Below are 23,684 nucleotides of genomic sequence, written 5' to 3' on the forward strand. Positions count from 1 at the left end.
GAGAACAAGTAAAAAAAAAATGACCAGTCTTCATCTGATACATTAGGGGAGAAAGTGACCGGGCTTCTCCTTCTTCTCTTATACTGTAATGTATCACTACAATATTATCCTGCAGGTATTATCACAGTGTTGTAGTCTGGATAACTGGGACTGACTGATCATAGAATGATGACATCACAATAGCGATGATGTCATGATGATGTCACAATACAGCACAGAGGAATATAAGGCTTCTTCCCACCAGATCCTTTAGAGCTGCGGCGAGGAGAGGATGCTGTGTAAGTCCTCCAATAATATTGCTGTATCTATGAATAACTGGACAAATGGGAGGAGACACAATGAGAGCGTCTGCTCAGACATGGAGTAATAGCCGTCCTGTTTCCTATATGGGACAGTGGGCTGGAGACCCCCAGAGAAATAGAGAGCAGTATACAATGATAGATGCGGCCGCCATGCAGATGTCTCTCTGATCCCCATTCTGTTAGTTGGAGGCCTTGTGGTTGTCATAGCGACCAGTTACTGGGGTTCCCATAGTATCTATATCTTATATTCTGAGAAATGGGAACATGTAATAGTGTCAGTAACCACTTCTATTAGTGAGATTATTCTGGAGGAGTCTCCTACTATCAATGTCCCCAACAAGTTTCTAATGTAACTTTATTTCTTTCTTTTACAGCGAATTATTTGATGGAGTTGATTTGGGGGCCATGGGTGGCATTACTCGGACTGGGAATTATAATTGGGATTGTGCGGTGGATTTGGTAAGTTATCGCTATAATATACTCATACATTTCTTCTATCCTTATTTTTACATGGTTTTTCTAGAAAAAAGTGTCTCATCATAATGTATTGTTCACAATCTAGTAGGAAAATCAAGAAAAGGCTGAACAAAGATCAAGCGTCTGATGATGACGATGACGAAGAAGCACTGCTGCTGTTGTCGGATGAAGGAGAGTTGAAAGAAGTGATTGTGGAAAAGCCAGGTAATGCAAGTTATAGGACATCTCTACATGGTAACTACTACTACAATATAAGCGTTCCAGGTCTTATTGAGGATTGTAATGTGTTCTGTAATGTATATACTCAAATTGACCACTGACTAGAGAATGCACAATATCCATAATTATAGGGAGTAATGACTATAAATTGTTTCTATTTTACAGGGTCAGAGGATGTTAAAGTGGAAGTTAGAGAGAAGGATGACATCAGTTTGAGTAGAAAGGATACGGATTATGAAAGGAGGATAACATCTATCATACAGGACATGAAGAAAGTGAAAATCTGGAGGAAAAAACTAATGAAAAACAGAAGAAAGGGAAGAAAATTATTAGGAGTGCTGAGGAGAGGGAGGAAGTAGAGACATAATCGCTGAAAGATGACATCATATATAATAAAAATACATATTATAGTATATGTATAAAAAAATAACAATAAAAAATTGTCTCTATTTTAGTGTGTTACATGTAATTATTCCCGGCATCACAGCTTCTAAATGCTTCAGGATGTTTTTTTTTTTTTTTTTTTCAAAACCAAGTACAAGTATGTTATAATGTTATGTAAACATAAAGAAAAGGACAATGATTTATTGTGTGGGTCATGGTGGAGATGCTGGATAACAATGAGAAAGAAGAAGAGAAAATAAGAAACATTAGAAAAGATAATCAGACAAGAAAGAGCAAGACCAACTCTCCACTACAGACTATGCTGGACTTCATTGTCACAAGTCATATCAATAAGCTGTATAACAAGTGGATTATGGGTGCGTATTGACAGGTCAATAAACAGTGTCCCATTATAGAGGGTTAACCAGGATCGGAGCTGAGGGATCAGCCTGGGGGGACAAGTGAGTCTGAGTGGGCCCCCAACCGATTATGTTATCTATAGGAAACCTCAGCAGATGACAATGCTTTCCAGGGAATATTCTGGTATATTACATAGTGAAAAGGGATTGAGAAGGGTGTAAAAGACTTTCTACATTTCAATCGTTTCATGATCCGGCCCAAAATGGCATAAATGACCAGGCCAATTTTCATTTTTAGTACACCTACAAATTCCAAAAAGGACCTGTAATGTCCAATACAAAAACAATGAGAACGATGAGAAAACACCTATAAATCACACCCAAAATAAATATAAATAAGAGTATATGGTTTAGTTAGTTTATTGTTACATTATCTAAAAATATATAAAAACACCCATAAAAACATCATGAGGTAACCGCACTCCTCAACAATAAGTACAGTACGTGTACAATATGCAACTGACGGTAATCAAAGTCCAAGTGCTGAATGGATATAAAGTGGCTGGTGCACAAACAGTAGCGTATCACCCTCTATATATAATGGTAGTCGGGGAATAATGTAGGCAGATAACGTGCATGTATACCTTATCTGCACCAAACACGCCTCGAAGCGCATTTTGCTGATCACTGATCACTCAGTGGTTATCTCTGTAGCCTTGCAGCGCTGGGGTCCAGGGTTCAAATCCCACCAAGGGCAACATCTGCAAAGAGTTTGTATGTTCTCTCCGTGTTTGTGTGGGTTTCCTCCGGGTACTCCGGTTTCCTCCCACACCCAAAAACATACAGATAGGTGGATTTAGATTGTGAGCCCTAATGGGGACAGGGAGCAATAATTGGCAATAACTATGTATGTAAAGTGCTGCGGAATCTGTGTGCGCTATACAAATAAAAGCATTATTATTATTATATTATTTCTCCAGAGGTTAATATATCCCATGCCACTTCTGCAGTTTTTTTTTTTTTAACTTACTTTAGGTAAGAAAATAAAATGCAAATCCTAGGTACCTCTATAGATAGTTTATGTCCATACAAGTCTACCATCAGATTCAAGGGATTAGAAAAGATTTATACGTAAAATGTAATGGATGTTATTAAAGTAAGTGCGGTATGTGATGTGATTGCAAGAAGAAAAGAGGATTGATGGGGATCACCGGCATTGTAGGGATTACTGATTTTTGCAATCTACAGTACAGGTTCTTATAGTGGTTACATAAACTATATAAAATTATTGATAGGATCAGGAATCTTACTGTATATGTTTTACAAACCACAGTCTAGTTCTAGAAACATTTCAAGTGCAACTCATTTCGTTATCATGTATGCAGTTTCTTACAGACTTGTATTCAGGGGCCGGCCCAGTGGCTAGCACACAGCACTGGCCCATGAGTAGCCAGCTAGTGGCCAATCCTTCAAGGACCACTCTGGCCCTTACCTATTATTACCTTCTCCACATCAGTGCAGATAAGGTAGATGCCATATGTGCCACAGAATTGGAGCATTGGGGCCAGCGTTCCCAGCCACGGACAGTTCCATCCTCACTACTATATACTCCCCATCTGTATTGCTAGTAGTACTTAGATCCAGACCCACTGTCTCCCTCTATGCCTTAATATAACAGCCCTCCCCCATCTGTACCTCATATAGTAGATAAGCCCCCCATCGCACCTCCATTTATAGAGGATAGACCCTCTCTGTGCCCCCATATAATAGTGTCTCCTTATAAACGTTAAGCTCCCTCTGTGCCCCCACTAATGAATGTGCAGAAATGTGCAGCCGATGGTGGATTTTCTGAGAGGTTTAAAGTGCCTGATCGGCTGATAATTTTCTTGCCCGTCAGATGGTCGCTGGTCTTGTCAAATTGGACGATATCTGATTAGGCAGAGAATTGCTGTGTGTTATAGGCAATTCTGGTGTCAGGAGGATTATCCTCTACTTATTGACTGGCTTATGGTAGTGCTCCCCAATCTGTGGGCCCCCAAATGTAGAAAAACGACAACTCCCACCCTGATCTCCCAACTAGAACTACACTTTCCACCCTGACCTCATAGCTGGAACAAAATGTCAATAAGAGGTTAAAGGAATACTCTGAAAAAATAAAAATGTTTTTAAATCATCTGGTGTCAGAAAGTTATAAGCAGTAAATTGCTTCTGTTTAAAAATTTCAAGCCCTCCAATACTTATTAGCTGCTGTATGTCCTGCAGGAAGTGGTGTATTCTTTCCAGTCTGACACAGTGCTCTCTCCTGCCACCTCTGTCCATGTCAAGAACTGTAGAGAGCTGTAAAAAAAATAATAATTAAAAAAAATGTCAGACTGGAAAGAAAACACCATTTGCTGCAGGACATACAGCAGTTGATAAGTACAGGAAGACCATAGATTTTTTTTTTAAATAGAAGTAATTTACAATTCTGTATAACTTTCTTATTTGCTTTGATAATCCTTTTAGTTCTCTGAAGTACCCCTTTAAATCTTGTTAAGAAGAGAATAATAGGAATAGGGTAATGTAACAGAACACAATAGTATACAGAATGTCACACAGACACTTTATCCTATCAACACCAAATACTATTTTTTATGTATATTTTGGTGTATAATTTTCATCGATTTGATGCTCTTTTATTCCTGCAGCTGTTTTATAGAACGCAGAGTTAGTAATGTAGGAAATATATGAGAAGTAATGTGACACTAGGCATATCGGTGATGGCTCAATGTTTAGGGGGATGTTATTGCTGTGTGTCACAGCAGACTGCAGCATCGGCTCCATTTTTAAAGTGATGTCTGAATTCTCTCCGCAGAGATCAATGCAGATTTTATGGAGCTCAAACAATATATAAAACTGCAGGAACAAAAAAACAAAACAAAACAAAGAAGTTATTGATAGATATATGGGACGTGGAGCTGGAGGAGGCTTCTGTCTGAAAGCTTCAGATGCTGAAAATCTAAGTACTTGTTAATTGTCAGGCATTTCAGCACCCAGGCGTCCAGCTCTCGTACCTCCATGGAGTGAAAGAGATCATTCATCTCTATGGAAAATATGATCCCTGTGCACACTGATGCACCTGGCACACCTGGCCTGTAGCTTTTTCTATAGAAGCCCTGCTTAAAACTTTAGTTGCTAGAGGATAAAGATCACAATTATCTTAAAGAGGATTTTCTAGTTTCATCTTAAAGGGGTACTCTGGAATAAAAAATAAAAACATTTTTAACTCAGCTGGTTTTAGAAAGTTATACCAATTTGTACATTACGTCTATCAGCTGCTGTATGTCCTGCAGGAAGTGGTGTGTTCTTTCCAGTCTGACACAGTGCTCTCTGCTGCCATCTCTGTCCAGAGCAGTAAAAAATCCCCATAGAAAACCTTTCCTGCTCTGGACAGTTCCTGTCATGGACAGAGGTGGCAGTAGAGAGCACTGTGTCAGAGTGAAAAGAATACACCACTTCCTACAGGACTTACAGCAGCTGATACGTACTGGAAGGATTGAGATTTTTTGAATGGAAGTAGTTTACAAATCTGACACCAGTTAATTAAAAAACTTTTTTTCCCCTTTGGAGTATCCCTTTAATAAAAGTTAATTGTAATCTTATAGTTTATAAAGTAATCAATAAGTAATTCCATCAAATTACAGAGTTCCTTGTTAGCATCTTTAGGCTATGTTCACACGGCGTATGAGACCGGCCTCTGGTCTCTGAAAAGATCATCCTGGCCGGATGATCTTTCTGGACGCAGTGTTCTGATGCGGGCGCATCAACGCGCGCCCGCATCAGAACTCTCATAGCACACAATAAAGCAAGTGGCCAGAGCCGCTCGCTTCATTGTGTGAACTGACAGGGCTTTCTATGGCCGCTATTCTCTGAATTGTGGCCACGAAAACTGACATGTCAGTTCTTTGTGGCGCAGCATGGGATCCCGGCCGGAGCATATACTAAGTGTATACGCTCCGACCGGGATCCCATAGAAGAATAGGCAGTGTTCCACTCCGTACAAAGTACGGCTGTTGTTGCCTCTGGCAACAACGACCGAACTTTTATGTAGTGTGAACATAGCCTTAAAAAATGATATAAAGCAAGTTTTTTTGTTATCATAGAAAACACGGCACTTCCTGTGTTCTGACTCAAACCAGGAAACCAGGAAACAGTCAGAAAACAGGAAGTCCTGTGTATCCCAGGCCATCTGAACGTCCAGAGAAGGCAGTCATGTGATTGACAGACATATTGAGCAGTGACTCTCTGTACTGGCCTGAATTCCTGTGTTTAATCTGTTTTTTTACAACCAGCACCAGTCAGAAAATCTTCCTTCAGGAGACTGGACCTGGATTTCTGGTAAGTACAGTTTTGTTTTACAGCATAATAATAAAAAAAAAAAAAAAAAAAAAAGAATGTATATTGCAAACTTGTTTTTTATCACATGTACTGCTGATTTATATTTTGAAAGTTATAATGACAGTGACACTTTAGGGTCCCAGGTAGGGACATCTCTTTCAAACTTGCAGAGGAGGAGGTGGGTGAAAAACATAATGCGCACTTACCTCCCTGGCTCCAGCACTGGTGCTTGCAGTCTGCCGCTCTGGTTTCCGGTCTCGGGACACTTCCTGTTGCAGAGACAGGACCTGGGACATGACCTATAAGGCCTGCTTAACCACTCATTTAGGGACTGGGGACCGGAGCGGTGGACGTCTGGCACCTATGTTGGTGCCAGGGAGGTAAGTGCACTTTATTTTTCTCACCCATACCCTCTCTAGCAAGTTTGAAAAAAAATTAACTGCACTATTGGGCTATGTTCACATTACGTATGAGACCGGCCGTTCCTTGACCCCGGATTAAGTACTTAAGTATCGGCCGGGGGATCTTTCCGGCCCCGGAGCTCTGATGCGGGCGCATCAGCACGTGCCCGCATCAGAGCTTCCTGTTGCACACAGTGAAGCGAGCGGCCGGAGACGCTCGCTTCACGGTGTGAACTGACAGGTCTTTCTGTGGCCGGAATTCACTGAATACTGGCCGCAGAAAACTGACCTGTCAGTTTTGTTTCAGCGCCGCATGGGATCCCGGCTGGAGCGTATACGATGTGTGTACGCTCCGGCCGGGATCCCATTCAACATAAGGCTATGTCACACAACGTAAAACTACGGCCGTAGTTTTACGTAGTGTGAACATAGCCTTGTACTGTATTGTACACTATTTATGTTTCATCATTACGATTGAAGGCACTACAGCTAAAAGCTAAGCAGGTACAATATAGTAATAGGATGAACTTCAGGGAGCAAAATTGTATTTGTATTGTATTTGTATGCTACTGCTCTGGACAGTTCCTGTAACAGACAGAGGGGGTAGCAGAAAGTACTGTCTCAGACTGGAAAGAATACAACACCTGCAGGACATACAGCAGCTGATAAGTACTGGAAGACTTGAGATTTTTTTAATAGAAGTCAATTATAAATCTCTGTCACTTTCTGGAACCAGTTGATTTAAAAGAAAAAAAAACTATTTGGTGAACAACCCTTTTAAGATATTGCAAATCTTATGTTGATTCAGGTGAGAAGAACATCTGATATATAAATTGTAGTCTGTAGAATAATGTTTGCGTCTATGGCCACCTGAAGATCCCCGAGCTTAGATCTATTGCTCTTTATTATTACCACTTTATTACAGTTTGCCATCATGTATTTTTGGCTGTAAATGGAGCCCATTCTCCTCTTTATGCGAATGCCCTGCAGTTAATTTCAGTAATAATAGTGTTTAGTCTCGCTAAGCAGAGAGCCGGCTTCTGTGATGCTGCACTGCAGATGTTCACACATTGTCCTTGGAAAGCGTTCTGCAATGACCAAGTACAAACCATACTAAGTGGAAAGCGTGTGAAATACGAGGCCATCGCTGCCTGGTAGAAACTTACAGTCCCAGGATTTCTTCATGTTTATAAGCTGCAGCTGCCATTTACTGCAAAACTCAATGAAGCTTCCAATACATAGTAAAAAAAAAAAACAGCAACAATCTGAAGGTGGAATGAACCGAAAAAAAACTTTGAGGAAATAAATGTATTTTAGTATCCGTTTTTATATAGGTTTTAACCATTTAGGGTCTGCAGCCTCTATCACTATACACAGCAGGCTGCAGCATCTTGTTCACATTGAATCTGTCATTGACCTTGCGTGATGGTTCTGCCCCCTCCTGCCCTCTCCTGGGTGACGACCAAACCTCAGTTCTTGATAAGGTTTGATTTTACCATATCTGAGCAGTAGTGATCACTCAGGACTGGAGGTTAGGACTGGCCGTAGGACGTGTTTTTTTTTTTTTTTTTCTTTTTTTTTCTTTTTCTTCTTTTCGCTAATAATGCTGAGGCCAGCAGGACAGGTACTCAGGTTGCTTCTTTTTGATCTGGCTATTGCACGATTTAAAACTTGTCTTTAATTTTTGATTCTCCCCTTGTAGTATATTTAGTTTTATTATCGACTACAGTGTAACACGACCTACATAAGTTATACAGAAATGTAGTGTTATGTAACATTTGTATATCTATATAAAGGTATTAAACATTCTAGTATAATAAAATGTGACATACTGTGATATGATAAATTATAGTGTACCATACCAAAGTGTTAGTAAATCACTAAAACTTAAAGGCGCATGCTGGAGAAAAATAAATTGGTTTAAAAGTACAGATATGTAAATTACTTCTATTTAAAAATCTTAAGTCTTAAAGTACTTATCAGCTGTTGTATGTCCTACAGGATGTGATGTATTCTTTCCAATCTGACACATTGCTCTCTGCTGCCATCTCTGTCCATGTCAGGAACTGTCCAGAGCAGCAACAAATTCCCATAAGAAACCTCTCCTGCTCTAAACAGTTCCTGACAAGGACAGAGGTGGCAGCAGAAAGCACCACATTAGACTAGAAAGAAATATGCAAAAATACTGAGACACCATCATATGTTTCTCAACATCAGTGAGTTAGCCAGGCCTTCTACTGGGTAGGAACAACCAAACCAAAGGGGGTCTCCAGTCAAGGAAACACCTTTCAACAAGCCACAGTCAAGCATGACAGGGCCTGGGAAATACCCAAGCCAGGTATCCATCCACAGACAGCTGTTTCGGGTATTTGCCCCTCATCAGTGTGGAGCAGGATTCTGGCTAATGGGGGGCAATGCCTAGTAAGTGCATTCAAAGGAATGATGATTGACCTTAGGGCCCGATTATTGTTCAAATTTAAACAAAAATCGCCTTGTGTAATTGCAGGCAATGATCGAAAAATCTTTCACTTGTCGTTGATCGTTAATTCGTTAATTTAGATCTGGCCCTAAAATAATTGTTAACCGTTTGCTTGTCGTTTGCTGTAATTCCTCATTTGTTCACTAATCGTTCAGTGTAATTCCAAATCGTTCCTTCTTTTGCTGGGATCAGATGGATTAAATGATCGTAGTAACAATCGTTGTAACCATCGTAACTAAAGATGCTTTCACACAGAGAGATTTATTTGACAGATTTTTGACAGATTTTTGAAGCCAAAGCCAGGAACAGATAATAAACACAGAACAAGTCATAAAGGAAAGACTGAGATTTAGCCTCTTTTTAAATGCATTCCTGGCTTTGGCTTAAAAAATCTGCCAGATAAATCTCTCTGTGTAAAGGCACCCTTGACTATCGTTGACTATCGTTCTGTGTAATATGGTGAACGATTTCAGGTTAACGAAAAACATTCTCGTTTGCAATCGTTAAACGTTAAAAATTGCTTTGTCTAATTGGGCCCTTGAGAAGAACTACCAAAACAGAGACATAATCATATGTCATAATCTGACCTTCTGAAAGCTCCTTCCTCAGAGACGCCGAGGATGAACATATGTCTCTTACCTTCATCCTCAACACCGTTCTGGTGCAGTTAGTAGTTTTCTCCACGGTCCAGTAATACTGTTAGGAGCACTGCCCCCATAGCACCAATCCACCCCTAGCTGGCCCGCCTCTTTAAATGGAGCGTGCCAGCCGGTGGCGGGCCGGATTGTTGATATGGGGGCGGGGCAGTGCTCCGGAAGGTCTTACTGGACTATGGAGCAAACTACTAACTACATCAGAATGGCGCCGAGGATAAATATAAGAGACATACCTTCATCCTTGGCATCTCCTGTGCAATAGCGAGATAGATCCGTCTAACCTGCTAATAGTTCCCAAATAAATAGAAGTCATTTACAAATCGATATAAAAGTATAAGAAGGGAAATCCATGGTAAAATTTACACAAAAATTCTGCAAAACCCACATACTGATTTTTGCTGTGGATTCACACCAGACTTCTGCTGATGGATTTATGGGTAAAAATTCAATCTGCCCTGCGCGCCGTTCCCCATAGGGTTCAGCTGTATATGTCAGTGATAAGATATATGTTCCGCAGGAAGTGAGTAATAAGACGTAACCACTAATCAGTGGGCTAAATGGCGCGGCTGCTGCTTACACATTTGCAGATTTCCTGCCACTCTGTTTTGCTTTCAGTGACTTTTATCATGTGCTATTTGACTTGTTTTGATGTTTTACATTTTTTTTTCGAGTTCTATGTAACATTAGTCTGGGAAACAAGCAAAGATGAGAAGTATTTGTTCTTGACCCCAGCCGAGAAACATAAGGCCGCCCTGAGCCTTAGGCTCTTCGATTCCTAAGATGCTTAGCATTGAACTCGCTATATATGTAGCACGGTCTAGTTTTTCCAAGAAAGCTCCGGAACCTCATGATATCATAAACCGTCCTTTCTTGCCCTTGCGATATCTTGTGATTTGAGATGGTATGACATCAGTTTTGTGGCGTGCCTCGCAGTGACATACAGACAATGCCTGCCGTACGGTATTCCATCAACTCATTCAATAACAATAACAACATTATGACAGGGTTTACTGAGCCTTGCTTTATTTTAATTACAATGTGTCACCCGCAAAATGTCAAACCCTGGTGATTTAAGTTCCATTTCTAAATGTTTTCTACACAATCTGATTATCTGCTCTTACTATCGAATGATCAATCAGTTCACGCTTCCCTCACATAATTATACATTGTGTTCAGTAACATTATCATTTACGTTCCCGTCGCCGACGAGGCCGATGACTGCAAAACAGACGCTAATATGAAGGTGACACAATGAGCGACTAAGCCAACACTAAACAACTGGTAATAACTCAGAAGACTTGTTGGAGTGACATGTTGGAGTGAATTGTTGATGTTCCCTCGTAATAATACCTAATACCTACCCCGCCCCCTCTGTCGTTTAGCCCCTGACGTTTTACCGCCCGCTGTTTTCTTTGATGGTGGGTTGAGCAGGTCCTCATCGATGTATTTTGGCCGTGCTGAACTGCACACGTCCCTTATGTAGGCTCCCAAGAAGAGCTGTGATTGGAGTAACTTCCAACTTTGATTGTATGGGGACCTTAAGGAAACCCTGTGATCAGCCATGGGGACCCAGATAGAACGGATTGTTTGGCTGTCTGTTGCTAAAGCTTCCTATATACCATCAATAACTGATGTCCGGACAAACAGTCAGCCATCAGTTAGTTATCTTTCCCCTATGGCCTCTGGTCCAGAACTAAGGGATCGGGCAGTGATTTTTCATCGTAACAGTCCCCTATCTCAACAGTAGGTGATCAGTTGGGAGAGCCCCATACACCTTATACTGATGGCTGAACCTTAAAGGGAACCTGTCACCCCCCGTGCCGGGGTGACAGGCTCCCGACCCCCGTTAGAGCCCCACATACTTACCTAATCCCGCCGGGTCCCGCTTCTGGATCCGGTCGGGTGACGGAGATCTCAGCCGCTGCAGCCCGGCGCGCGCGCTGAGAGATGAGTCCAACGCTCATAGAGAATGACGGAGCGCTGGACTCTCCTGTCATTCTCTATGGGTGTTGGACTCATCTCTCAGCGCGCGCGCCGGGCTGCAGCGGCTGAGATCTCCGTCACCCGACCGGATCCAGAAGCGGGACCCGGCGGGATTAGGTAAGTATGTGGGGCTCTAACGGGGGGTCGGGAGCCTGTCACCCCGGCACGGGGGGTGACAGGTTCCCTTTAAGGGTACAAACACACACACCGTATATGCAGCAGATACGCAGCAAATACGCAGCAGATACGCAGCAGATTTGATGGTGAAGATTTGATGCTGTGTTCAGTTATTTAGATCTAATCTGCTGTGTATCTGCTGCGTATTTGCTGCGTATTTGCTGCGTATCGCAGCAGTAAATACGCTGCATATACGGTGTGTGTGTTTGTACCCTTAGGCATTCTAAGTGCAGCCCTAATGGTACTTTTACACGGAGAGAAAATTCGCCCGATCGCACGATTAACGATTTTGAATGAACAATGTTTTTTTATAACGATCAGCGTTTAGACGGAACGATACATTGTACGGAAAAATCGTTATGCGATCGCCTATTTCATACATAGGTGAAATTGTTGAAAGAATGTTTACACGGAACGATCTGCGAATTTTTAGCGAACGATCAACAACGATTTGAGAACATGTTGAAAGATCCAAATGAACGATTTCTCGCACGTCGCTTGATCGTTCGCTGCGTTTACACGTATGATTATCGTTCGAATTTGATTGTTATCGCGCAAAAACGAACAATAAGTCGTTCCGTGTAAAAGGACCATAAGGCTTTTCCACAGACACATTCGGGTGTGCCTGCACTTCAATTACTATAGACACTTTCAATAAATAGCATCCGGTGTTGCAAACTGCAACAACGGCCGTTATTTATTGAAACAATACGTTGTGGGAGCAAGGCCCTATTACATAGAGCGATTATCATTTAAACAATCACCATAACAATCGAAAATGAGCGATTATCTGCCCGTGTAATAACACCCAGCGATCGAACGACAAATGGAAAATCTTTAATTTTTTGTTTTTCAAAATGTTGAAAAATTATCGTTGGTAGTTCGCCGATGGTTCGCATATCTGTTTGTTTGCTGACAAAACATGCTGTGTGGGTCGCCCTGAGGAACGATTAGCGACCATAAAACGACGTAAAAGGAATCAGTCATCTCGGCAGGGAGCTGCTCGTGTCTGGTTACGGCTCTCTGCCTCTCCGCGAATAGTGTTAATCTACTAGGAATGGAGGTTTCTTAATTCCTGGTAGATATAGCAGAGGCTCCCACGGCCCCTACACGGAGCTCCGCAAAGCCTTACTCTAGGCCGCCCTAAAAAGGCGTATCGGCAGTCATTAGGAGGTTAAACACATAAATAAATTATAATAATAAAAATAAATTATATGAACCCCAAAATGATAAAAAGTACAACCTGTCCCACAAGAAACAAACCTTCATATAGCTACTGTATGTTAAAAAGAGAATTAAAATGTTATTGCTCCTAGAAGGCAACAAGCGAAAAACAAAGGAAAATGCTTGGTCATTAAGTTCCACAATACATTATGGGGGGGGGGGGGGCCTTTATAGTCTTGTTATTAAGGAGGTTATAAAAAATTAATTTCCTATAGGACCTGTGTAGGCACTGGTATGTGCCATGGTGACCGCCTGGTGTCAGATGGAGGCTGAAAGCAGAATTACAGGCAATATCTTTGGAGACACCGAGTCCTGCCGGGCCGATCCCTTCTCATTATGACCGCCCCTAATAATGGGTCTTTCTCCATGTTCTTCTCACTTCCTACCAGCTGCTCTCTGGTGATCACACCTTATGACGATGATGAAATAAATGAGGCTCAGAGGAGGATATTATACATTGCTGTGTGTTAAGAAGTCTCATAGGAAATCTTTCTGAGATACAACAGATATAGGGGGAAAAGTTCCACCATCACTACCTTTTCTGTACTATCAACTAATTATTTAACTTTTCTGCAATTCTTGTCAATGTGCCGTGGTTATATTGGATATTCACTTACCACGGAAGACCAAAGAATTAAGATACCACTATGCATCACTTAAAGAGGTTGTCTGGGTAGGAATGTTTTTTTTTTTTATATATGTGGCCTGGTCTGCAGGAAACATAATAAAGCTTGATACTTTGGTGGCTCGCTCTCATGCCGGTTTTTGAGTAATAGTCTACTTCATGGTCCTCTTTTTCACAATGTCCACTGATCTGCAGACAGGTAGTACCCGCTTAGCATACACAGAGTATCTTTTGTGTCCCTGTGACACATGAACAGAAGTATTGAAGAAGAGAACCTTGGCTGAAAACTGCTGGTAAGTATACATGTTTTCCTGCAGCCAAAGCCATATATAATGGAAGTCTCTAACATTGTCCAATAATCGCAGACAGTGTCAGAGTGGCTGAATACGACTGATGTCATTGGATAAGCTACTCTGACATTTGCAACGCTAAAGCCCCTATTAAATGAGACGATCAGTGGAAGCAAGCGAGCGCCGACCTGTCAGGTTAGGAAGTGTGTGTGTGGGGGGGGGGGGGGGGGGGCAGGGAGCTGCGGGAGGGGCAGCTATTAATACGGCCCTGCCCATAGGAGATAGTGGTGGTCTGCTGCAGCTGCTCCTATTACTGTCCGAGTCATTAGTGTTTCAACATGTTGAAAGACAACGATCAGCCGACATCATGCTTGGCTGATAGTTGCCTTTTATTACACCAAGTGGTTATCAGTTGTAATCACTGATAATCGGCTGATAATCACTTATTAATCGCGTAATAGGGCTTTTAGTGGATAGTGTCAGAGAGTCTCAGATTCCCATCTCTTGTAAGTCCTGGATAGTTACCGCCCAGTTGGCTATTTTGGGCTAATTTGCATATCTAGTACAAACCAGCTACATTTTGTAGACACACTGTTTACTTCAGTGGAGCCAGGCTACAAAATGATATAGTGATCTCAGTTGTATTTTGGGGGATCACAGGTTCTCTTTTATTCTCGATTCTGGATGAATGAGATTAGAAATATGTATGGACTCGTGCTGTCAGGGTCTAAGAGGGAACTCAGGGGTCTTCTGAGGCACAAAGACATTCCTTACAGGATCCTGCTAAATTAATTAATTTCCCATCTAGCAGGGGTGTATTTACCACTATAGCAGCCATAGCGGCTGCTATGGGGCCCGCCGCATCAGGGGGCCCCATAGCCTGCTCTTGCAATACACTGGGCCCCCTGAGCCGGCATCATTTGCAGTATCTGGTGGCCGAGCTGGCCTCCCGGGTTTTGCAGATGTCCTTTTAACTTCAAGCCCTCCTGACCAGCGCTTGCAGTTATGTAGTTAGGACTACACTTGACCGTTTAGTGGTCAGTCGGGGGCCCCATAGTCAGTTTGCTATGGGGCCCTGACATTTCTAGTTACGCCCCTGCCATCTAGTATGCTTACATTATTCATCTCCCAATAGTAGTAAGGTTAAGACTGCCTAGGCTCATGGGGTGACATGAGGGGCCTTTCCTTCTTTGGGTTTTCTATCCTTTCTTTTAGAGAACTGTCCAATGCTAGAGTTGTAGGTTTGTAGGTTGGCAGCTTGCTGCACTTGCTTGTTGCTGCACCCTCCCCCCAACCCCAGGTTATGTTACCCCAGCTATTAGTTATTCTTCCTATATGGTGTCTTTCAAGGGGGCGTATGATATTAGTAAAACATTAGTAATTTATTATTTCTTATAAAAAGCACCACTTTTGTCACTGGGCCCCATCTACATGAATAGAACAAAGTTGCAATAACACACAACTTTAAGAAAAGTGTATGGACAAAAGCGGCTATGTTTCCAGTTTTATACAAAGTGTTTAATAAAGGAGTTTTCCATGGAAAACTAATTGATGGCGTATAGAAAGGATCAGCCATTGAGAGTTAGGGCCTTATTACACGGGACGATTATAAGGGCCCTTGCACACTACGAAAATCACGCGGATAACTTGCCGCAGATTCTGTCGCTCGCTCCCCTGCACTCCTGCTTGAAGTTCTACTGGTCCCATAGGCTCCATTCTATGGAATCCACGGTCTGCCCAAAGAATTGACATGTCGGCGGACGGCGGAATCCACCTGAACCTAGAATGAAGACTATGGAACAGCCAGATGTTCAAGCGGGAGTGCGCACGGAATCCGCAGCAAGTTATCCACGTGATTTCCGCAGTGTGCAAAAGCCTTTAGACTGGAAAACTGGCTGTTACTTATGGCCAGTCCTGTCAATAGACCAACAGTATGTTTTTTTTTCTGGAAAGCCCCTTTAATATTAAGTGGCCCCATAAGCAGCACCACCTATGCCCTTAGAGTTTAGAATTGCAGCTGAACCCCATTCATACGAATGAAGTTGACCTGCAATACCAATAATAATAAAAAACAAACTTGTTTTTCTTTTTCTTTTTTTTCTTCTTTTTTTTATTAGAGACACATTTCTTTCTTTTAATTTCATATTTCTAGAATTAAAAAACAAACAAACATTTGACTCAATCCTCTCTATAGTAGACTCATTTTCCTCAGCAGCTATTTTTCATACTATTAACAACTGATGTGCCCCTATGTCAGCCAAGGCTGTTCTTCCAGTTTCCATATGCTTTGTGCACATGCTGAAGGTTATGAGTAATTTTGCATCATCCCTCCCAAAGAATAAGAATTTTTCAAGGCTGATGTTGCCTATACCCTTAAGCAAATCTATTCTTCCCACGGGACTGGCTGGATGCAGAGAGTACTGCTTCCGTATTCTGCAATCATTAATTGATGTCTGACTGGGTGACTCTCAGCAAGGTCATAGCTCTCAGATCTAAAGATCTCAACCACTGTTCTAATACAGTATATTTAGCTAGGTGTGGGGTCTATTAGCCTAATGGCTGAGAAGATTTATATTGAGTTTGGAGTGTTCTGTCTCCTTCTGGATATTGGATCAGGATCAGAAAAGAAGTATTTTGACAATGCATACATTAGCATCCGAGAAGGAAACCTGTCATTTTATGATAATTTATCTCATATGGAAATTACTATATTTAGCCAGTGGACAAGTGAGGAAACACAGCGGAAAATGATTGCAGGTTGTGATGCTGCCTATTACAATGAACATATAGATGCAAGCAAGTTTATACACATAATTGTTACTTGGTACGATCATGATAGCGTATGGCGTTCTCTAGCCAAGGAGACGACCTTGTGGTTTATTTCAAGGACAGATGCCATTTGTTACAATATTAAAGGAGAACTCCGGCCAGACCAATTTTTTTAACAAGTGCTGGGGAGATGGAGGATAAAAGGAATACAGTAGCATGCTCTTACCTCCCACGCTCCAGCAGTCCAGCAATTTTTTTTTATTAAAGTATTGTATTGACCCCCAAAAGTTATACAAATCTCCAATATACACTTTTTACGGGAAATGCTTATAAAGTGCTTTTTTTCCTGCACTTACTACTGCATCAAGGCTTCACTTCCTGGATAACATGGTGATGTCACTTCCTGGATAACATGGTGATGTCACTCCCTGGATAACTTGGTGATGTCACTTCCTGGATAAAATGGTGATATCACTTCCTGGATAACATGGTGATGTCACGACCCGACTCCCAGAGCTGTGCGGGCTGTGGCTGTTGGAGAGGATGATGGCAGGGGAACACTGAGGGACACAGGGAACTGGAGGAACACTGAGCATCCCTCTGCCATCATCCTATCCAGCAGCCACAGCCGCACAGCTCTGGGAGTCGGGTGGTGACATCACCATGTTATCCAGGAAGTGACATCACCAAGTTATCCAGTAAGTGAAGCCTTGATGCAGTAGTAAGTGCAGGGAAAAAAAGCACTTTATAAGCATTTCCCTTTATAAGTGTCTATTGGTGATTTGTATAACTTTTGGGGGGCAATACAATATTTTAATAAAAATTTTCGCCGGACTTTTCCTTTAAAGGGGTTATCTGGGAAACATTTTTTGTGTACAATTATTCTCAAACAGGCGGTAGGAATTAAAATAACTGAGGCAGGGCGCTGCTGGACAATATTGCTCAGGCAGCAGGGTGAACTGATTTATATAGGAAGTGCAAAAACAGGGTAGGAGAGGGACAGGTTTTTGGTGCACATGCACCCTAGGGGTCAGAGCAGGAACTGCAGTAGAATAGAAATTATGGGCATGTCAGAGTTTAGAGCTGATTCTGGCCTTACATTATCAAGGCTAGGTTCACACTGCGTTTTTGCAATCAGTTTTTCTTTCATTCGTTTTTTGAAAAAAACAGATGAAAAACAGATTAAAAAAATGGATGCATTTGTGTGCATCCATTTTTATCCGTTTTTTCATTGACTTCCATTATAAAAAAAGCGGATCGAAACGGATCATTTTTTTTAATGGACATAAAAGTAGTGTTGACACTACTTTTGTGTCCGTCAAAATTTTTTTTATGTTTTGTTCCATTTTTTTTATAATGGAAGTCAATGGAAAAATGGATCAAAACGGATGCACACAAATGCATCCGTTTTTTGCAAAAAACGACTGCAAAAATGCAGTGTGAACCTAGCCCCAGTTACTGACTGATTGTAAAACCTGAATCTTTCTCCCAGGTTAAGGAGAATTTACCTACGTGTCTTTTTTATCTTCCATATTTTACAAACGTGTGAATTACTATTATTTTTACATACACTTTGAATGTTGTGCTCTGCTAAGTGGGAAGAAAAAGGACAAGCTAGCCTGTTCTCCTCAGACGTCCTTTATCCTAAGTTATTCTGTGGAATCTCTCCGTCTGTAGAGAAACTGTTGTAAATGGCGTTCTCCATGAATGACCGCAGATATTGCCAGTTCTTAAACCTCTATTGCCTGACTGACAGGCTAAATCGTGCTCAATACCCGTGGGGAGATGCTATAAAGTCATTTAGAGAAGCAAGGCTATCTTTTTCTTATTCCTGCCATATGTATGTATTTTTTTTTTTTGTGCTATTGAGCTTTTCTTTTGGGCGGCTGCATTGGAGAGAAAGACAGAGGAGCTGATTAACCTTTGAACTCTGTTTCTGACTGGGACATCTTAAAGGGGTTCTGTACTAATAATGATGGACGACATTGGATGTGTAATCAATATCTGATCATTGCTGCTAAAACTGATCACAGGAACAAAGGAGCTGAGTTTTCCTTTTTTCCCCTTTCTCTAGGAATCATATCAAACATATCTTCACTCAGACATCTATGGCATTTCCACTCTCATGCTCAGTTTGCATGCAATATTGTAGCTCAGTTCCATAGAAGTGAATTGAGCCAAGTTGTAATACTACAACAAACCTGAAAACAGCTGTGGCGCTGTTTTGAGAAAATAAAGCACCTACATTTTTCCAATCCTGGATAATCCTGGGCTGTGTGGCCAAAACTTGGTGCGCCTTCTGCTTTTTGCCAAGGAAACTCTTTAGCACTGTGCAGACTATGTTGGACCCAGGAAAGGCAAGTATAATTTTTTTTTACCTAACATTTTTTTAAAAAAATAATCTTTCATTTTCTTTTTATACTTGAAGAAGAACGGACTACTGCAGATAAAAAAAGAAAGAATATGTTTATTTATTATAATATAATATAATAACACAAATAAAAAAATATTAATAATAATAAAAATTAAAGGACAACTCCCGCGGGCCCCCCCCCCCCAAAAAAAAAACACAGACACACACAGACACCATACTCACCATCCCTCCGGTGACGATCGCCACTCGATTCGCCCACCGTCCGCCTCTCCGTCGCCGCCGTCCAGCGATGTCTCTGACTTCCGGGTCCTTGGGATGGAAAAGGCTGCCAGTGCGCTTGCGCACCGGCAGCCTTTTCATTGGCTGGAGCGCATCACATGGCTTCCAGCAACCTCAGCCAATCAGGGCTGAGCAAGCTGGAAGCCATGTGATGCGCTCCAGCCAATGAAAAGGCTGCTGGTGCGCATGTGCACCAGCAGCCTTTTCCATCCCATTCACTTTCTATGAAGACGCCGAGGAGGAAGAAGACCCGGACCGCCCCCCGGCTCTGACGTCGTCTTCACCAGATGCCGCCCAGGAGAAGAGGACCGTGACGATCGTAATAGGTAATGTATACATTCTTTAACTTCCGGGGGGGGGGGGGGGGGGGGGGGGGTCGGGGGTCCAAAAGTGGGGGAAGGGGGCCAGACCGGTTATTTAACGACATTACAAAGTTATATAACTTTGTAATGTGTGTTAAATAAGCTAAAAAAAAATTTCCGTCGCAGTTGTCCTTTAATTATTATTATATAATAAAATGGTAAACCAATGGGTTTGGGGTTTTTGTATTTCAATTATATATATATATATATATATATATATATATATATATATATTTTTTTTTTAACAGTAAACTGGGGGTGCTAATTGCTTCCCTAGCTTACTGTTCTTGCCTTCTTTTCATGGTGCCCTATGCCATTAACCTAGGGGGCCATATAAACTTTGCAAGGGAGTGTGGGTATCTGTTAAAGATAGATGTCCCTACCCTACTCCTTGCAAAGCATGCTACACTAATAGGGTGCATCAGTTGTAATAAAGCTTGCCCAATATGTAGTTATTCTGTGCAGAACTGTGGGATGATCTGTAGCAAAATGGTGTCTGGAAACTGTGCGTTCCAATCCCCTTTCAGGAGCTATATTAAAGCTTGGGTAAAGTGGGTCAAAAAGTTAAATACATAAAAAGTTTATGTATATACAGAAGTGAAATATATGAGTCTTGAACTGTAGCTATAATCTCAGTGTCTAAGTGGAGTAAAGTGTGAAGCCACTTTACAGTGTTGACTGCAGTATGTGGATAAATGTGTAAAACACGTATGTGAATTTTTCTCCGCAGGACTTCATGTTAATCTAGCTACGCCAGTCACATAGAATACTATTTATCCAAACTCAAAAAGGACTGCCAGAGCATAAACTATTATCCGAGAATGTACTCATGTGACATATTGGATCAGATGCTTAAAGGGTTAGTGCAGCGTTTTTCTTTTTCTGCTTAATTAACACACATTACAAAGTAATATAACTTTGTAATGTGTGTTAATAAGCTGTCTGGCCCTGTTCCCCCCCTTTCCCACACCAACACCCCCCGGAAGTTAAATAAAGTATACATAGCAAATCACTGTCGACCCCATCCTCTTCTGCCGGGCACCATCTTGGGTCTTGTTGTAACAGCAGGGGGCGGTCCTTCCTCCGGTCCTTCCTCTTCGCTGTCTTCCACAGCAATGAATGAGAGAGGAAAAGGCAGCCTTTCCATTAGCTGAAGCGCATCACATGACTTCCAGCTTGCTCAGCCCTGGTGGGCTGTCACCGAAAAGATGGTAAGTATATCTTTTGTGTGTCTATGTTTTTTTTTTTTTTTTTTTTTTTTTTGGGGGGGGGGAAAGGCAAAGTACTCCTTTAATCCATATGTTTTAAATAGATTTTCTTAAGGGGTAGTATTCTAACATAAAAAAGTAAATCGATGAGATATTGCAGTGGGCCGCATATAAATTGTGTATTTTTAGTCAGCCTCTGTGGTGCTGGGTCTGGTCGGCCTGGTGGCAGGAGTACCGGGCCAGTCACAAGCAACAAGCACTCATGGCTGACAATCACTGGGAGATTTGAACAGGCATCTGTTTTCCTCTGGCGCTCGTGATTATTGTGTGCCCTTTACTAGCTTTTCATTACTGTTAGATTCCCTGTTTTACACTGACTTATGACTTGCCCCCTGACCCCTTTATTCTGCGTGTGGTTTTGTACTGTGCTACCTCTTGTATTAACTTTGTCACGGCTCCTGGTGTTGTATTAGTTCTTATTCTCTCCTGGTTCCTGATCTTACTTTTCCGATTCTTGGCTCAAATTGACTGACAGGCTTTGGATATGTGGACTGGCGAAATTGGTCACCTGACCTAGTGAGAGTAGGACGTGTCGCCTAGTTGGGGGCTGCTAGCAGGGAAGGACAGTGGGTTCAGAGCTCACTGTTCCTCTATGAATGTGACAATGAGGTGGAAAACACTGGAAACACTAAATGGAAAGTTGCTTCCTCCTGAAGGGGGTAATGCTGAATTTTCATATTGTGGCTTTAGTGTGTCCTTATATAATCTGCGATGGGGAAGAAGGCCAGTATAGATTATGAGCTAGGGAAAACTGTGTCGGAATTGAAATTTATATTTGTGTTAGGCTGGGTACACACTATGGGGGAGATTTATGAAAGGGTGTAAATATACACCTGGTGTAAACTGCCCTCGGCAGCCAATTACAGCTCAGCTTTTAGCCCTGGTAAAATATAAGAGGAGCTGTGATTGGTTGCTGTGGGCAGTTTACACCAGGTGTATATTTACACCCTTTCATAAATCTCCCCCTATGTTTTTTTCATCTATTTTTGCAAAAAAAAACTGATGAAAAAACGGATGTAAAAACAGATGCATTTGTGCGCATTTTTCATAACTTTTTTGACCCGGTTTTTTTTTTTTTTTTTTTTAATGGAAGTCAATGGAAAAGTGGATCAAAAAGGATCCACACAAATGAATCTGTTTTTTCACCAGTTTTTCATCTGTTTTTTGCAAAAATGGATGAAAAAAATAAAGCGTAAACCCAGCCTAACAACTAAATAACTTCTCCTGTCCCTAGATAACCTCTTTTTACCTGTTTATGGTACTTTTTTTTACCTTCCTAATAAATACTATGTTGCTTATTAACTCTAAGCAAGTATCTTAGTATTTCATTCTCTATATTATCCTCAGGGTGAGAAGCTCCACTGGGATTTCAGAAACATGTTGTATTTTGCATGAGCAAAGCAATCAATATCACAGCTCCACTACAGACGCACATCCAGAGAATCCTCGGTAAAGCAGAACAAGGTTGAGAATTTTTTCTGAAGGATTATGTAGAAAAAAAGAAATAATATTCCTGCTTATTGAGGGGATTTTGTACAGTGTAGCTGGGGGTTGGGATTTCCTAAAGAAAAGAACCTATGCTGCTGGTTTTTATATATTTTTTATATTGTTTGATACTTGATTGACACTTTAGCTAGGGAGAAGGGTGTATGAAATCTGAAGTAAACAGGTAATACATATATGTACAGTATATCGTTTTATATTGTGTCATGCTGACTTTCTAGTCTGGTGGATAATATCTGGATATTGGCTACAAATGTGCACAGGAAGAAACAGAATATTTTTTTATTGTTTTTTTTTTATATCTGAATTACATCTTGATTTCTGGAGGTTTATACTGTATATGGCGTTCTATCAATAGCCCTCATCCTTGTTGCCTGTCCTAGACCTCTACCTGTCTAAAACTGGTCCTCAAATGTTCATAGTATTGATCTGATATATTGATGTTTTGTATTTACTTTTTAAGTGTATTGATCGGGCCTCCTCCTCACCGTGCGCTGGTGACACATATACTGTATACAACAAGCTGATTTTCTAGTAACTTAGCAATTTTTTTTGCAGTAAACAATTTATGATGGAATATACTTCCTGTGCTCCTATTGCTAATGTCACTGACTGAGCCTCAAGCAGAACAGACGGACGTGCTAGTTTCACCCTTTAATCGCTGAGCTTGATTTTGCCTAAACGACCATTGAGCATTTCCACCGCCCTAACCTAGAGATGAGCACATCAAGTCCAGTCGTTCAGCATTTGATTAGCGGTGGCTGTAGAAGTTGGATGCAGCCCTAGGGAGTCCTGGAAAACATGGATAAAATCATAGGCTGTATTCATGTTTTCCCCGACTCCCTAGGGCTGGATCCAACTTCCCTCGCCAACGATATTCAAATGCTGAACGATCGGACTTAAACATGGTCATCTCTGCTGTAACCTTCTTCTGACCTGTCTGTATAAGGGCTCATTTTATGGGGAGAAATGTTATTTATGGGATATATATATATTGTTGCGGATCCCTTCATTGTCATTTTCAATTAGATAACATACTCACAGTGGGATGTCATCCGGCTAGGAGTATGTAAATGCCGACCCCTTGCTGTCCATGCTCTGGCTGCATCTGAGCCTCCCAGCTCCCATAGGTCCCACCCAGCCAATCAGTGACTGCGGCAGGGCTGTGCACTGATT

General features: G+C 41.5%; 1 long non-coding RNA gene across 2 annotated transcripts; it reads left to right on the top strand.

The window, feature by feature from the left end:
- The first annotated feature begins 236 nt into the window (after positions 1 to 236).
- LOC138802945 (uncharacterized) lies at positions 237 to 979 on the top strand. Of its 2 annotated transcripts, none has more exons than XR_011364833.1 (3): positions 237 to 278; positions 677 to 761; positions 865 to 979. It is a non-coding gene; the product is annotated as an uncharacterized lncRNA (long non-coding RNA). The 2 variants fall into 2 exon arrangements; XR_011364832.1 differs by having other exon boundaries at positions 275 to 576.
- Positions 980 to 23,684: the final 22,705 nt, after the last annotated feature.

Source organism: Dendropsophus ebraccatus, chromosome 10 (genome assembly GCF_027789765.1).
Source record: "Dendropsophus ebraccatus isolate aDenEbr1 chromosome 10, aDenEbr1.pat, whole genome shotgun sequence".
Classification (NCBI taxonomy): domain Eukaryota; kingdom Metazoa; phylum Chordata; class Amphibia; order Anura; family Hylidae; genus Dendropsophus; species Dendropsophus ebraccatus.